The sequence below is a fragment of the Canis lupus genome, chromosome 12 (genome assembly GCF_003254725.2).
Source record: "Canis lupus dingo isolate Sandy chromosome 12, ASM325472v2, whole genome shotgun sequence".
NCBI classification, from domain to species: domain Eukaryota; kingdom Metazoa; phylum Chordata; class Mammalia; order Carnivora; family Canidae; genus Canis; species Canis lupus.
The window spans coordinates 3973515-3989200 of NC_064254.1; the positions used below are offsets into that span (position 1 = coordinate 3973515).

General features: G+C 39.9%; 1 protein-coding gene and 1 non-coding gene across 3 annotated transcripts in view; one reads left to right on the forward strand and one right to left on the reverse strand.

Annotated features, from left to right (window-relative positions):
- The window catches only part of ILRUN (inflammation and lipid regulator with UBA-like and NBR1-like domains), a 94217-nt gene that overhangs the window by 20207 nt on the left and 58324 nt on the right, over positions 1-15686 (reverse strand). The gene's annotated exons all lie outside the window — the stretch shown is intronic.
- On the forward strand, positions 4616-4720 carry LOC112641902 (U6 spliceosomal RNA). Its single transcript, XR_003124886.1, has one exon. It is a non-coding gene; the product is annotated as a U6 spliceosomal RNA (small nuclear RNA).

Here is a 15686-nt window from a genome sequence, read left to right on the forward strand (position 1 = left end):
TGTCCAAATAGGACAACGGAGAGTAAAGAGGGGAGCTAGTAATAATGACCACCAGGACACACATGTAAACCAGCATTAACCATGAGTATATTAAGACAAATATCACTTGGGGTGTTTTCTTTTTCTAATGATCTATGTGATCAAAAGATACCAAAAATTCAGTATGCCCAGACTTTCTAAAATAATCCAATTTAACACCAACTTTGCCTTTGTCATATAGAAGCCTTACCATCTACATTGAAACCATAAGGATGTGTCTTAAAAAGAGGACTTTTGGTCGTAATTCAGTTATTTTTCTCAACTGCCAAAGCAAAGGGTTCAAATAGAAGAGTAAAGAGTTCCCTTTGATGTTCTGCACCTCAATTCAGAGAACAGTGACATCAACTTTCCTGCTAGGAAGGCCTTTAAAAAGCAAGCTACAGAAAGGTCAAGAAGCTTTTAAGTATGAATCCAGCTGAAGCAAATGTGAAAAGTTATCCAAAGCTCCTGAATAACTGCTAAATGGTTGATACAAAAAGGCTAATAAATTCCATTAGTTACTCACACAGAAATTCAGATAATATTAAGAATAGGGAACCCCCCGCCCTACCAATACTAAAAGGAATAGTGAAAGAAACTGGGGAAAACACTCTTGGGCTGTGCTTAATCTCAATTTTCAATCTGGGTTCTGTGTCTGATGAAGGCCATAAATACCCCATTTGCATTAGGTGGTTTGGGAGCTTCATTAAACAGCTAGGAGCCAGAACCCAGCTAGGAGCCAGAACTGTAGTAAGCAGAGATGCAGTGACATCTGCTGTTGACTTCTGGAATTAGCACCTCTGCAGCCACTAGCTGCACTAGCAGGACTCCTAGGAATGGGAATCCATTCCAGACACAATTTTTCATTAAAGCAAATGTGAATCCTCATGTAAACTTGTGCCAGAAAAGTTCAATCTGTTGATTAACACAGGATATGCAGCATGCCACTTCATTTGGAAATATGGGATGGTGCTAGGTCAGAGGACTTTGATTCAGAGCTCTTAAGTCAATCTCATAAACCAACATGACGTAGGCCTTAAAGAACAATTCAGTGGCAGGCAGCTAAGGAAGATTCATTCCATGCTTTCCTAGCCTATCTTTCTAACCAAAGTCAACATTTTTTCACTTTATTTTTTGTTTTTCTCAAACAGATATGCCCTATCTTACAGTACATTAATTCGTACTACTTCTCTTTCACCCATCTATTTTCCAAAGTTCTTTTAAGCACATGATATGTTTCACATACTCAGTTACAGGTCATACACTTCCTTCATTTTGCTCAGGAAACTAAATGCTTACAAGCAGAGAAAAGATAGTCTTCTGAAGACTATTATCAGTATATAAGACTAATGACATCTTCTCCCCTGGCTTTAAGAACTAAAACTTCTTTCGTGTAACTCATTGGGCCATATCATACGTAAGCCACTGCACTCTCTTTACTGTGGCTATTCTTCCATACTGTTCACAGATTTTACATTGTAGCTATAAAGAGAGGGTCATTTAAGAAACCACTGATTTATAAACATCCAACAATGAACACTCCAGCTCTGATCCTCCCAAGTTATTATTACCATGATGGGTCATTATGAACAGCAAAGTACACCTTCTACATGGTATAATCTAAGCCATCTAAATAAGCACTACTAGCCCGCATGTTTCTTTTTTTTTTTTTTAAGATTTATTTATTTATTTATTCATGATAGAGAGAGAGAGAGAGAATGAGAGAGAGAGAGAGAGGCCCACACAGGAGGAGGGAGAAGCAGGCTCCATGCCAGGAGCCCGACGCGGGACTCGATCCTGGGACTCCAGGATCACGCCCTGGGCCAAAGGCAGGCGCTAAACTGCTGAGCCACCCAGGGATCCCCAGCCCTCATGTTTCAAAATGTGTTCGTCCCATGCAGAATGTGCGAGAATGAGCGTGTGTTAAACAAAGAGAAAAAAGTGATCAAAATGGACCAAATAAGCTTGTTTCAGAGAGGCTGACCACCGATTCTTGCCAGAATGCCTTACTTACTGAGGTAAGAACTGCCAGCCATGTATTTTACTACTTGTGATGGAAGGAATCGTAGGGGTCATCAAATGAAAGGCTACACCTTCTAGATACAGGATTCGAGGTCTGGAGACAGAAATGATGGACCCGATATCAGTCTTCAAGTTAAACGCCAACTTGTACTGATGACTAAGAACACTCAACTCTCAGAATAGCTTTTCCAACTCATACTTATTTCTCCTCAACAGGAACTTGGGAATCCAAGAACTCAGGGAACTACAGCTATATTAAGTCAGTCCCATTTCCCAGGCTATAATATCTTTACCAACAAACATATATGATTTTTGGTACCAATAACAAGAATGAGCCAACAGGATGTCCTAGAAAAGTAGCCAATAAAGTAGAATCAAGTGCCAAGCCTATACTTTATGGGTTAGTAAAGCCAATGGAGAAACTGATTTTAGAATGTCTTGCCTTAAGGTGTTTTACAAAAAGAATCTGAGCCAGGACTTTGGAGATAAATGGTACTATAAATAGTTTCATTCAGCTTGTCCCTTTTACATATAAAACCTTTAATAAGTATATAACTTTAATAATAAGTATAAACTTCCTTTTGTAGAAATGTATGATCAATTACTAAAGAGAGTACACAAACTTTGTACTTTTTTTTTTTTTTTGTAATTTTTATTTATTTATGATAGTCACACAGAGAGAGAGAGAGAGAGAGAGAGAGAGAGGCAGAGACATAGGCAGAGGGAGAAGCAGGCTCCATGCACCGGGAGCCCGACGTGGGATTCGATCCCGGGTCTCCAGGATCGCGCCCTGGGCCAAAGGCAGGCGCTAAACTGCTGCGCCACCCAGGGATCCCTGTACTTCTTTAGTTTAGATTTATTAGAAATGCAGAGCAAAAGGAAAGTATTTTGGGGTGCCTGAATGGCTCAGTCAGTTGGGCATCCAAATCTTGATCTCAGCTTAGGTCCTGAACTCAGAGTTATGAGTTCAAGCCCCATGTTTAGGGAAAAAAAAAAAAAAAAGAGGAAAATACTTTACTTGAAGCCCAACTCCATAATCTTAAGGAACCATACTGATGTACAAAGACATCTCAGATTATGGTAGGAATGTTAGAAACATTGCATACGTCTAAAGGCTGGCATCACAGATCAAATCACGTGATAATAAAAAAATCAGTACAATATTCGAACTGGTAAGTTTGTTCCTTGTAGGGTTATGGGTTATAATACATGCATAGCATGGGTACATGTTAACTGGAGTTGAATAAGTAAATGAATTGTGAAATGTGGGAGAGCAAGGTTTCTCATTGTTGAAGAAGGATATTACAGATGATCAAGAAAGGAACATTCTAAAATGAACTCTGTGGTACCGGATTAAAGTCAGAGACAGAAGTATAAACTCATGTTTATCTTAATATATATACAGATGAGGAAACACAGAAACAAGGATAGATATGTCTGTTTACAGAGGTTAGGATGTATACACACATGACCTAGCTCTGTCTGCTGAGAAGGCCTAGAAGTAATAACAGCCCAGTAGTACTGAACATATCCAGTGCCCAGTGGTTTCTGAATAGCATTCGCTAATAGAAAAAGAGAAATGGCTGATTCTGGGCTAAGACATGGAAAATATAAGATGAGCCTGGAATATCTTTGTAATATCAGAAACTAAGAAAGTGTTCAAAAAAACACTTTCAAAAAAAAGGATAGAAGTATGTCACAGGGATACAGGTGCAACCTGAAAGAGCTCCTTCTGGCCAAAGCTGGAACAATTTAGGCAATAAAATAACATAGTACTGGATTATAACTCAAAATATAAAATAGATATTAGATACACATGAGTCCATAGTGATACAAATAAATGACTTAATGGGTAAGTAGAGATAAATTTCTTTACATAAGAACTCCAAATAATATATGTAGTTACTTCCCCTTCTACAAGATGGAGTTTAATTCTATATATCCCCCAATCCATATTGAATGTGGGACAGACTTAGTGATTTGCTTCCAAGGAACAGAACAGGGAGAAAGACGCCTGGTGGTTCAGCGGTTGAGCGTCTGCCTTGGGCTCCCTTCAAGATTGAGTCCCGCATCGGGCTCCTTTCAAGGAGCCTGCTTTTCCCTCTGCCTATGTCTCTGCCTCTCTCTCTGTGTCTCTCATGAATAAATATTAAAAAAAAAAAAAAGAATAGGGAAAGAGAAAAACAGTAACTTTACAATGGAGAAACTGGCAACAAACAATTTAATCAAGTGACCCATGTTAATATCACCAGTGATGTTATGTACATATCAGGTGCCCCCTGGTAAGGTACTTCATCTCTGTAGTATTCCCCAAATCTATAACATTAGTCTAAATAAATTTAAGAAAACATCAGAGAAGCTCAAATTGGGGTATGTTATGAAGGATACCTGCCATTATTCCTCCAAACAGTCATGGGTCATGAAAACAGAAAAGACTCTGAGAAACTGTCACAGGTCAAGAGACTAAAGCCAAGATAACTACATGTCATGTGGTGCCATAGACCAGATGCTGGGAACAGAAAGTCATGAATGGAACGATGAAATAAAATCTAAAGAAAGATAAAATCTAAAGAAAGTCTATGCTCACTTCAGCAATACATCCATGAAAACTAGAATGTTATAGACATTAGCATGGCCCCTGCACAAGGATATGCAAATTCATGAAGCGGTCCATATTTTTTAAAAAATCTAAATAAAGTCTGGAGTTCAGTTAATAGTAACTCAACATGTGCCACAGTGTTGAGGTCTTCATTCTAACAAGTTGTCCATTCAAACTAGACACAGGAGTTCACTCCTATATGCAGTGTGATGGCTCTTTTCTTCCTGGGCTACCCTATTTCAGTACAGCAGTAAGGGCCAGTCAACAGTCTTCAAACAGATGTAACAGCAACAGCTATACAAATGAGCCATCACCTTGATGTGCATGTTAGGCTGAAGCTGCCCAATGACTTCCAGAGCATGCCTCTGGCATGCACAAAATACAAACGCAAGTCACTTGAAGAAAGCAATAATGTGCCATATCAGTATGCTCCACTTGGGTCTAGGCTTCCCAAGGGACAAGGCTAGGGGACTTGAGAAAGCACAACTTTTACAAACTCAGTTTACGAAGACACCTCAAAATGGTTCAAACTGTGCCTCGGACTGAAATCTGATGGGCTTCTGATCCCCAGAGCAAATGCCCTGGGCGTGTCCCAGGGAGCAATGAGACCAGAGGGCCCCAACACCAGGAGACACATCCTGGCTTCTGTCAGCATGCACATGGAAGACTACGATGGAGGTCACACCTAGGTTTGGGAGTGCTAGATTCAAATCCTTCCTAAAGCTCCACCCATCTTCCAAGCATGACAGAAACTCACATTTGCCCTGAGGATTAAGAAACAACTTGGAAAAAAAAAAAGAAACAACTTGGATCCAGACAGGTGCACAGGCTCCAGTCAACTGCTCAGCTAAAGGCTGTAGGCTCACATTTCATCTCCCACAGGAAGGCTGGATATGTACTGCCTAGTCTGAGCACTGCTAGTCTATGCCTGAAACATTCCCAGACAGTAAGTAGTGCAAAGGACAGCATTATGAGCAAGTCTCAACATATTTGTGTCTGTCTCTTGGAACTACTAAGGCGGCAGTGTTTGTGTACCACTGGGAAAAGAAGGTACTTCCAATTGTCAGCACTAATCTAACTAGTCTCAACTTCCAGTCTACATTTCCACACTATTTATTCAACACAGAGCTCCCATGACAATGGCCAGGCACTTAGACACTCACTATATCTATCAACACACCACCTACCTACCTTGGCATTGAAGGGAGAAGAGGGTAGAACTGGGCTCCATCCAGTTCATGAGGTGCTCCGAGTGACACCTGAAGGACTGCCTCTGCTCAAACTCTGTTCCCTACCCACCCTTACTCCCCACCTCATCTTAACACAAATGCATTAAAACCTTGTTCCTGGATTTCAGTATTATTCTCAGGAATTTCCAATTAAAATGCAAATGCCCCTCAAAGGAATATAGTAAGCTACCTTAAACTCATTATCAAATCAACCACTAGGCCCAAGTTCACATAGGGGAAAAGAAAAAGGCCTAAGAGCAATGAAAGCCTGGATGAGACGAGACAGTGATGGGTCCCTGGGGCCCCTAATAGGGATAGAGGTCCACAAAGAAAAGTTGAAATGGCAACAACAAAGTAACTATTCCTACTTCACAATTTTCCTAAATCATGCCCTATTTAAAAATTATGAGCTTCTACCTTGATTTGGGGATAGGATGGGGGACTACAGTGATCATTTAACCATTTAATTACTGGCTTCAGTTTTAGGAAACAAGAATTTCAACCTCTCAAATCTAGGAAATCAGTGCCATAGAAGTTAAAGAGTCAAAACATATCTGAGATCAAAGATGAAAATCAGGGTGCCTGGGTGCCTTAGATGGTTGAGCATCTGCCTTTGGCTCAGGTCGTGATCCTGGAGTCTTGGGATAGAGGACTGCGTGGGGCATCCTGCTCAGCCAGAGAGCCTGCTTCTCCCTCTCCCTCTGCCCCTCCCCTTGCTCGTGCTCTCACTCTCATTTACTCTCTTAAATAAAACCTTTAAAAAATATTTTTTAAAAAGATGAAAATAAGCTCAGAATGAAAAAGAAAAAAACAACCCTATTAACTGGGCTGGAAGGACAGACACTTATTTACAAAGGCAGGTGCAAAGTTAAGAGAAAACATGATTTCTCCCAAGATCATGTAGCTGCTATAAAATGCTCTAACAACCCTCGGATTGACTACTGCTTTCTTACCAACGATACCCCCAGACTCATTTTGTTGTAGCATCAATTACTGAGGATTGTTGATTGTTAAAATGCCCCTGCCTCAAGATAGCACCCAAACCTTAATTAATCCTCCCTTCTAATCCTGCCTCAGAAATAGCAACCAATCCAAAATTGATCCCCACTTTCCGTTGAGCCCTCTCAGGAATCCTTCAGCAGGAACCCAAACTGTATGAAGACTGCTTCCCTTCTCCCTCTCGTTGTGTGGCATTCCACAATTCCCCCTAGAAAGCCTGCCCTCACCGAATTACATTAATAAATTCTGGTTGTATCAGGCTAGGGGCTTGTTTCAGGTGACCTTTGAAACCTTCTGGCTTTCTCTTTCCCCTCCCAGCTTCAACTTCTAGATGCAGACTCCATCCCTTCCTACTTCCCTTCTCTTACAGACTGCCCTCTCATGAAGTGGGCCAGGTTGGCCCAGCCATCAGCTGATACCACAGGAAAGAGGAATGCATTCATTCAATGATAAGAGGGTCAGAGAAAAGAGAGAAGGAACAGCCTCAAGAGTAGAGAAAACCCAGGAGTATATGGTGTTCTAGAAGCCTAGTCACAAGCGTTTCATCAATTGGGTCCAGTGCAGCTAATAATCCAAGTAAGGCTGAGAAGTGAGAACAAAGCATTGGAGGTAGCATTATGTAAGTCCACTGGTACTGAAAAGAGCAGTTTCAGTGGAGTGGTGGGGGCAGAAGCCTGATGGAAAGAATTCAGGAGTACAGAAATCAAGAGGTGGGGATAGTCATTACTGACACAAAATATTCCAAGGAGTTTTGCTATGAAGGAGAGCAGCAAAATGGGAGAGAAGCTGGAGGAAATAACAGCATTATATTATATGTAACAGCAAGAAATTTTTAGAAACTTGAATGTCCATCAGTAGTGACCGGCTGGAAAAATGATGACACATCGACCTGAGAGGGGACACTCCACAGCCATAAAAAGTAATGAAGATTTCTAGAGTGGGGCACCTGGGTGGTTCAGTTAAGTGTCGGTCTTTGGCTCAGGTCATGATCTGAAGGTCCTGGGATGAACCCCACATCAGGCCCCCTGCTCAGTGGGGAGCGTGCTTCTTTCTCCCTCTCTCTCTGCTACTCCCTTGCTTGTGCTTTCTGTCAAATAAATAATTAAATTTTTAAAAAAGGTTTCTAGGGAATCCCTGGGTGGCTCAGCGGTTTGGCGCCTGCCTTTGGCCCAGAGCGTGATCCTGGGGTCCCGGGATCAAGTCCCACGTCGGGCTCTCTGCATGGAGCCTGCTTCTCTCTCTGTGTCTCTCATGAATAAATAAATAAAATATTTAAAATAAATAAATAAATAATAAAAAAATAAAAAAGGTTTCTAGAGCGATCTCTAGAATATATTATTAAGTGGGGAGAACAAGATGCAGATCAGTATCTATCGTTATGGGACTTTTGTGTAAGCATAGGGTCAGACTTACATATATTGGCTAGCATTTGAAAGACAAAGCAAAACAACAGTGTACAGATAAACCATAAATGAATAAATAAAAATGGGTATCTCGTTGAAGGAGGCAGTAATGGGAGACTCTTCTAATTATATCATTAGTAAATTGTGACTTAAGATTAGTAGAAATGCCCTAGATACTGAAAAAACAAACAACAAACAACAAAAAGAAAACAGAAAAAAAAAAAAAAAGAAAACAGAAACAAAAAAACCTAGGTCAAAAGGAGATGGAATAAGCGCTGGAGATAAATTTTGCAGGATGGTGATTGGCATAGGATAGGAGCACAATAAACAGCCAATTATTTACACAACACTACTTGCATTAAAAAACAAACAAAAAAATGTTTATTTTGTTGCCCTGTTGGAAGTCAGTCAATGTTAAGAGTAACTATAGCTGAAGGATTGTAACAATGACAGTTAACGAAAAGCAGAAAAGACCTTATTTAAGCAAGTTAACATTTAATGCCGTAATTTAAAAATCAAATACTTTGGTAAGATTGGGCATTATCTTGTCAGTGAACACCTCCTGTGGTATGGAAGACAACACAACAAAACAGTAAACAGTTTTCAATTGATAATGTAACTTTATAAGCAGTCTGCTCTGCAGACCACCTATATCAAGACCATGTGGGGGGCAGCCCTGGTGGCTCGGCGGTTTAGCGCCGCCTTCAGTCCAGGGTCTGATCCGGGAGACCCGGGATCAAGTCCCACGTGGGGCTCCCTGTATGGAGCTTGCATCTCCCTCTGCCTGTGTCTCTGCCTCTCTCTGTCTCTCTCTCTCTCTCATGAATAAATAAATAAAATCTTAAAAAAAAAAAAGACCATGTGGTTTGTATGTGAAAAATACAGATTCCTGGGTCCCTAACTACAATGAACTAAAATGGGTTTCATATATGAAATCTAAGTGTTTATGATATCTCTAAGAAGGGTATATAACCCTTTAACTTTTAATCCTCACATATTAGTTTCACTGAAAGCAATCAGAGCACCAACTCCTTCCTCTAAAAACTGGCAATTAAAGGTAAAGAATTTAACCTAGCCTTATTATAAAAACATGAATTTCAAGTTGTCATTGTTGATGAAAAAAAATTTACTTTTTTTTTTAAATTTTATTTATTCATTCATGAGAGACACACAGAGAGACATAGGCAGAGGGAGAAGCAGGCTCCCTGTAGGGAGCCTGATGCCGAAATCAATCCCAGGATCTCGGGATCGTGACCCAAGCCAAAGGCAGATGTTCAACCACTGAGTCAACCCAGGTGCCCCATAAAATTTTTCTTTTTATCCCAGAACTACTCCAGCTAATGTATGAGGAAGACATAATCACATTGTGACCCCTGATGAAATGATTCAGGCAGTAATTATCAATGAATGAAAACCATTAGGGAAAAGGTTGGTTGACAGGGAGGACCTCTGCAACTGAAGGATCAGGCTATCACTACCTAAAACCTTTGATTACTTTTAGCATCACTCAAACCCTAACAATTTTCAATAGCCAAAACAATTTGAAAAAGAAGGAAGTTGGAAGTCTCACATTTCCTGATTTCAAAACTTATTATAGCACTACAGTAATCAAAACAGTGTGGTATTGTTAAAAAGATGGACAGACCAATAGAAGAGAAGAGAGAGTTCAGAAGCAAACCCTCACATATATGGTCAAATGGTTACTGACAAAACTAGAAAGGCCATTCAAAGGGGAAAGGACAGCCTTTTCAACAAGTGGTGCTGGGAAAACTGAACATCATATGCAAAAGAATAAAGTTGGACCCTTACTTCACACCATATACAAAAATTGACTCAAAATTGATCAAAGACCTAAACATCACAGCCTAAACTATAAAACTCTTAGAAGAAAACACTGAGATGAAGCTTCATGACACTAGACTTGGAAATCATTTCTTGGACATGACCAAAAAAAAAAAAAAAAAAAACACAGGCAACCAAAGAAAAAATAAATTGGACTACATCAAAATTAAAACTTTTGTGCATCAAAGGACACAACAGTGAAAAGGCAACCCGCAGAATAAAGAAAGTATATGCAAACTGTATATCTCATAAGGAGTTAATACTCAGAATATATAAAGAACTCCTACTTAAAAAACAAACAAACAAAGAAAACCAAAGCCTGGGGTGCCTGGGTGGCTCAGTCAGTTAAGTATCTATCTGCCTCTGGGTCGAGTCATGATCCTAGGGTCCTGGGATGGAGCCTGACATCAGACTCCCTACTCAATAGTGAGTCTGTTTCTCCCTCTCCCTCTATTCCTCTACCCACTTGTGCTCACTTGCTCTCTCTCAAATAAATAAAATCTTTAAAAAATGAAAAATGTGATTAAAAAATGGCTTGAATTGACAAGCTGAATGACCAAAAAGCACATGAAAAGATGCTCAACATCACCAACCATTAGGGAAATGCAAATCAAAACTGTAAAACTTACTACCCATTAGGACGGCTACTATCAAAAAAACAGAAAATAACAAGTGTTGGCAGGGAGGGGAGAAATGGGAATTCTTGTGCACTGTTGATGGGAGAGTAAAATGGTACAGCCACTATGGAAAACAGTATGGCGGTTCCTCAAAAAATTAAAAATACAACTGTCACATGGTCTAGCAATTCCACTTCTAGATGGATACCCAAGAGAACTAAAAGTAGGCTCTCAAAGAAATATTTCTATACCCTTGTTCATAGCAGCATCATTCATAGTACTAAAAGGCAGAAGCAATCCAAGTATCCATTGATGTATGAATGCATTCTAAAAGTGCAGTATAGGCAGCCCGGGTGGCTCAGGGGTTTAGGGCTGCCTTCAGTCCAGGGTGTGATCCTGGAGACCTGGGATCGAGTCCTGCATCAGGCTCTCTGCAAGGAGCCTGCTTCTCCCTCTGCCTGTGTCTCTGCCTCTCTCTCTCTCTCTCATGAATAAATAAAATCTTTAAAAATAAATAAATAGGGATCCCTGGGTGGCGCAGCGGTTTGGCGCCTGCCTTTGGCCCAGGGCGCGATACTGCAGACCCGGGATCGAATCCCACATCGGGCTCCCGGTGCATGGAGCCTGCTTCTCCCTCTGCCTGTGTCTCTGCGCCTCTCTCTCTCTCTCTGTGGCTATCATAAATAAATAAAAATTAAAAAAAATAAATAAATAAATAAATAAATAAATAAATAAATAAATAAATAAAATAAAAGTGTTGTATATACATATAATTGAATATTATTCAGCCTTAAAAAAGAAGGAAATTCTGATCCATGCTACAATTTGGATGAACCTTCAGGACATTATGCTAAGTGAAATAAGGCAGTCACCAAAAGACAAATCCTATAATACTGTCTGAAACCACTTATATGAGGTACCTAGAGGCGTCAAATTTATACAGACAGAAAGTAGGATGGTGATGTCAAGGGCTGGAGAGAGAGAGAGAAATGAGAAGTTATTATTTCATGGGTACAGAGTTTCAGTTTCACAAGATAAAAATACTAGAAGTGGATAGTGATGATGGTTGAATAACAACGTGAAAGCACTTAATGCCACTGAATCATATACTTATAAATGGTTAAGATGATAAATTTTGTTATGTGTATTTCACCACAATTAAAACATACAAAAAATACCCTGAAGCCCAGTAACTTTAAGTTAGTCCTCCAAGGGGCACCTGGGTGCATGGCTCAGTTGGAGAGCCTGCTTCTACCTCTGCACCTCCCCCTGCTTGTTCTTTCTCTATCTCTATCTCTCTCTCTCTCAAATAAATAAAATCTTTTAAAAACCCTAAAACCTTAGTTCTTCAAGGCCAAATCAGTAATACATTATTTGGCAGAATGAAAAACAAAAACAGAAGTCAGCTATTTTTAATCCTAATCTAGTGCTTATCTATAATACCATGTAGCACTCCCATCCCTGGTCAGTTTTGAATGTTCCACCAATCAGGAAAGAGATAACAGTTAACACAGACAACTATTCCTGGCAAAAAAAAGATGGAAATATTAACATTCTCATTATTTAAACTTCTATAGCCTACAAATAAAGCATAATCTGAGTGGGTAACAGCACAACTGCAGGAAATTAAGATAGATTACAAGTACACTGAAGCAACTTAAAATACTAATTTGAGTACAATTAAGTTTAAGAATAATGCAGGGAATCAAAACTACAGCTACAGCACATTAAGAGCCAAACTTATGCAAGTGGCATAAAAATACAGATTAAACGGACATTTTAACAATCATTTTGGCAGTTATGTTGAAAAGCACTTAAACATAATGCTGGATAAAAAGGACTTAATATTTAAATATTATCCATTTTATATGCAAATAGGTAGAAAGATAGCTGGTGTTTTTTTTGTTTTGTTTTGTTTTTTGTTTTTTTTGTTGTTGTTGTTTTTTAAATGATAGTCACACAGAGAGAGAGAGGCAGAGACACAGGCAGAGGGAGAAGCAGGCTCCACGCACCGGGAGCCTGACGTGGGACTCGTCTCCAGGATCGCGCCCCGGGCCAAAGGCAGGCGCTAAACCGCTGCGCCACCCAGGGATCCCCGGTGTTCTTTTTCTTTCACTACTACTGCTGAATTTCTCAACCAGTTTGACTAGCACACACTTGGAACTTCTTGCTATCTGTAATATTTTCATCAAAGGACAATTTAAAATAGAATATTTAAGCAGAAATACTTCCAACTAAGTATTTAGTTCATCAGAAAGTCAAATTTATTTTTTTAATTTATTTAATTAATTAATTTATTTTTATGATAGTCACAGAGAGAGAGAGAGAGAGAGGCAGAGACACAGGCAGAGGGAGAAGCAGGCTCCACGCAACAGGAGCCTGACGTGGGACTCGATCCCGGGTCTCCAAGATCGCACGCTGGGCCAAAGGCAGGCGCCAAACCGTTGCGCCACCCAGGGATCCCCAGAAAGTCAAATTTAAACCACTGATTTACCTAATTCAAACTTAAATATACATATATTTTTAAAAAGGCCATTCCTCTTTGTACACATGCTTCTAAGATGAAGTTTAATTTAGGACTATGATACCTTTCTATAGAGTTACTATGTATGTTCTGAATACTTAAAGGCATAACAAGACATAGGCCCCATTTGTCTTTTTTAGAAATTCAAATCTTGTATCTTTGACATAATTATGGACAAAAAGTAGTAAACAGCATTACAGATGACAATTAGTTATTCCTGGTGAAAGCTTTTCTGTCCTAGAGATCTGGTAACACACTACATTAACTCTGTTCTCCCTTCCCCCTCCTCCTAAAAGAGGACAGGCTTTGTTTCTGGCTTCAGAGAAACTGCTGCCAGTCAACATCACCATCCAAGCAGGACCAACGCAAGAACTAGCAAAACAAAACCCCTTCCTCCTCAATGTTCTCTCCAGAATTACATTACAGACCTCACATTCACTGACAAGTCAGAGTCAAAGACAGTGACAAAGCAGAACTTCCTAAATGTTTCTTCATTCTCCTCCTCACATTTTTACTTTCTCCTTCATTTCTTTGGTCTGGCATATCTTGCACAAGCACCCTGTCCTCTTTCATTTCCTATTGCAGCCTCCTAATAGGCCAAATTATTTTCCTGGCTCAAATCTGGGCACAGACCTTTGGAGAAATGAATAAGTACTCATTCCTAAGCTGAAGAAGGTCTAGCAAAATCCACACATGTGGGATCTTAGGGTTCACTTATGACCATCTGGACTTGTCAATCCTCTAAAAGAAAGTCAATCTCACTACTCACACACATTTGAGGTGTACAGCATATACAGACGCCTCTCCTAGGTCCCTTAGTCTGGGCCATGATAGCTGCTACTCATCTCTCTTCCAGATGACTGATGGTGTAAATATTCCTCAGAGTACTATCACCTCCAATCCATTTTCCATTCTTTCCCACACAAAATTCTCACTCATGTCAAACTGCACAAGTCACACTTAACCAGAGTTTATGCTTACTTATTGCAGTCTGAAAATGTGGTGCCTTGTCCCTGTCACCAATCTGAATCCATTTAGTTCAAATACCACATATTAGGGCAAGCCTTTCTAGACCATTTGATCTAGAAAGTTTTTTTCTAATATTTATTATTGAAGAGAAGTATTTTTAATAGACTTTATTTTTCAAGATTTTATTTTTAGAACAGTTTTTAGGTTCACAGCAACACCGAGAAGATGCATATATCCTCTCTACCTCCATCTATGTACAACCTCCTCCACTATCAACATCCCTCACCAAGGGAATATTTGTTATAATCAATGAACCTACACAGGCACATCATTATGTTCCAAGTCCATACTTCATATTAGAGGTTACTCTTGGTGTTGTACATTCTGTGGGTTTTGATAAATGCATAATGATGTGCATCCACCACTATGGTATCATACAGAATAATCTTACTGCCCTAAAAATCCTCTGCACTCTGCCTATTCATCCCTCCCTCCCCTGGCCTTCACTGATCTTTTTACTGTCTCCAGTTTTGCCTTTTCCAGAATGTCATATAGGAATCATACAGGATGTAGCCTTTTCAAATCGGCTTCTTTCACTTAAGAGATATGCATTAGGGGGATTCCTGGGTGGCTCAGTGGTTTAGCGCCTGGCTTCGGCCTAGGGCATGACCCTGGAGTCCCCGGATCGAATCCCACATCGGGCTCCCTGCATGGAGCCTGCTTCTCCCTCTGCCTGTGTCTCTGCCTCTCTGTGTGTCTCTCATGAATAAATAAATAAAAATCTTAAAAAAAAAAGATACGCATTAAAAATTTCTCCATGCCTTTTCATGGAATAAGTGCTCATTTCTTTTTAGTGCTAGAAGTATTCCATTGTCTGGATGTACCAGTTTATTTACCCATTTACCTATTGATAACATCTTGGTTGCGTTCAATTTTTTGCAATTATGAATAAAACAGTTATAAACACAGCAAGAGTATTTGTTTTATAAGAAACTTTCAAACAGTCTTCCAAAGTGACTAACTATACCATCTTGCACTCACGTTCACAGTAAATGACAGTTCCTGTGGCTCCACATTCTCACCAGCACTTGGTGGTGTCAATGTTCTGGATTTGGTGCATTTAATAGGTAAAGAGTAACTATCATGTTTTAATTTAATTGGCAATTCTCCAATGATGTGATAATGACAACTTTTCAAATGCTTATTTGCTATCTATATATCTTCTCTGGTGCAATGTCTTTTTTACATTTAGATTTATGATCCATTTTGAGTTCATTTTTGCCAAGGATATATAAGATCTGTGTCTAGATTCACTTTTTTTTTTTTTTTAATGATACTCACAGAGAGAGAGAGAGGGGGGCAGAGACACAGGCAGAGGGAGAAGCAGGCTCCATGCACTGGGAGCCCGTTGTGGGATTCGATCCCGGGTCTCCAGGATCGCGCCCTGGGCCAAAGGCAGGCACC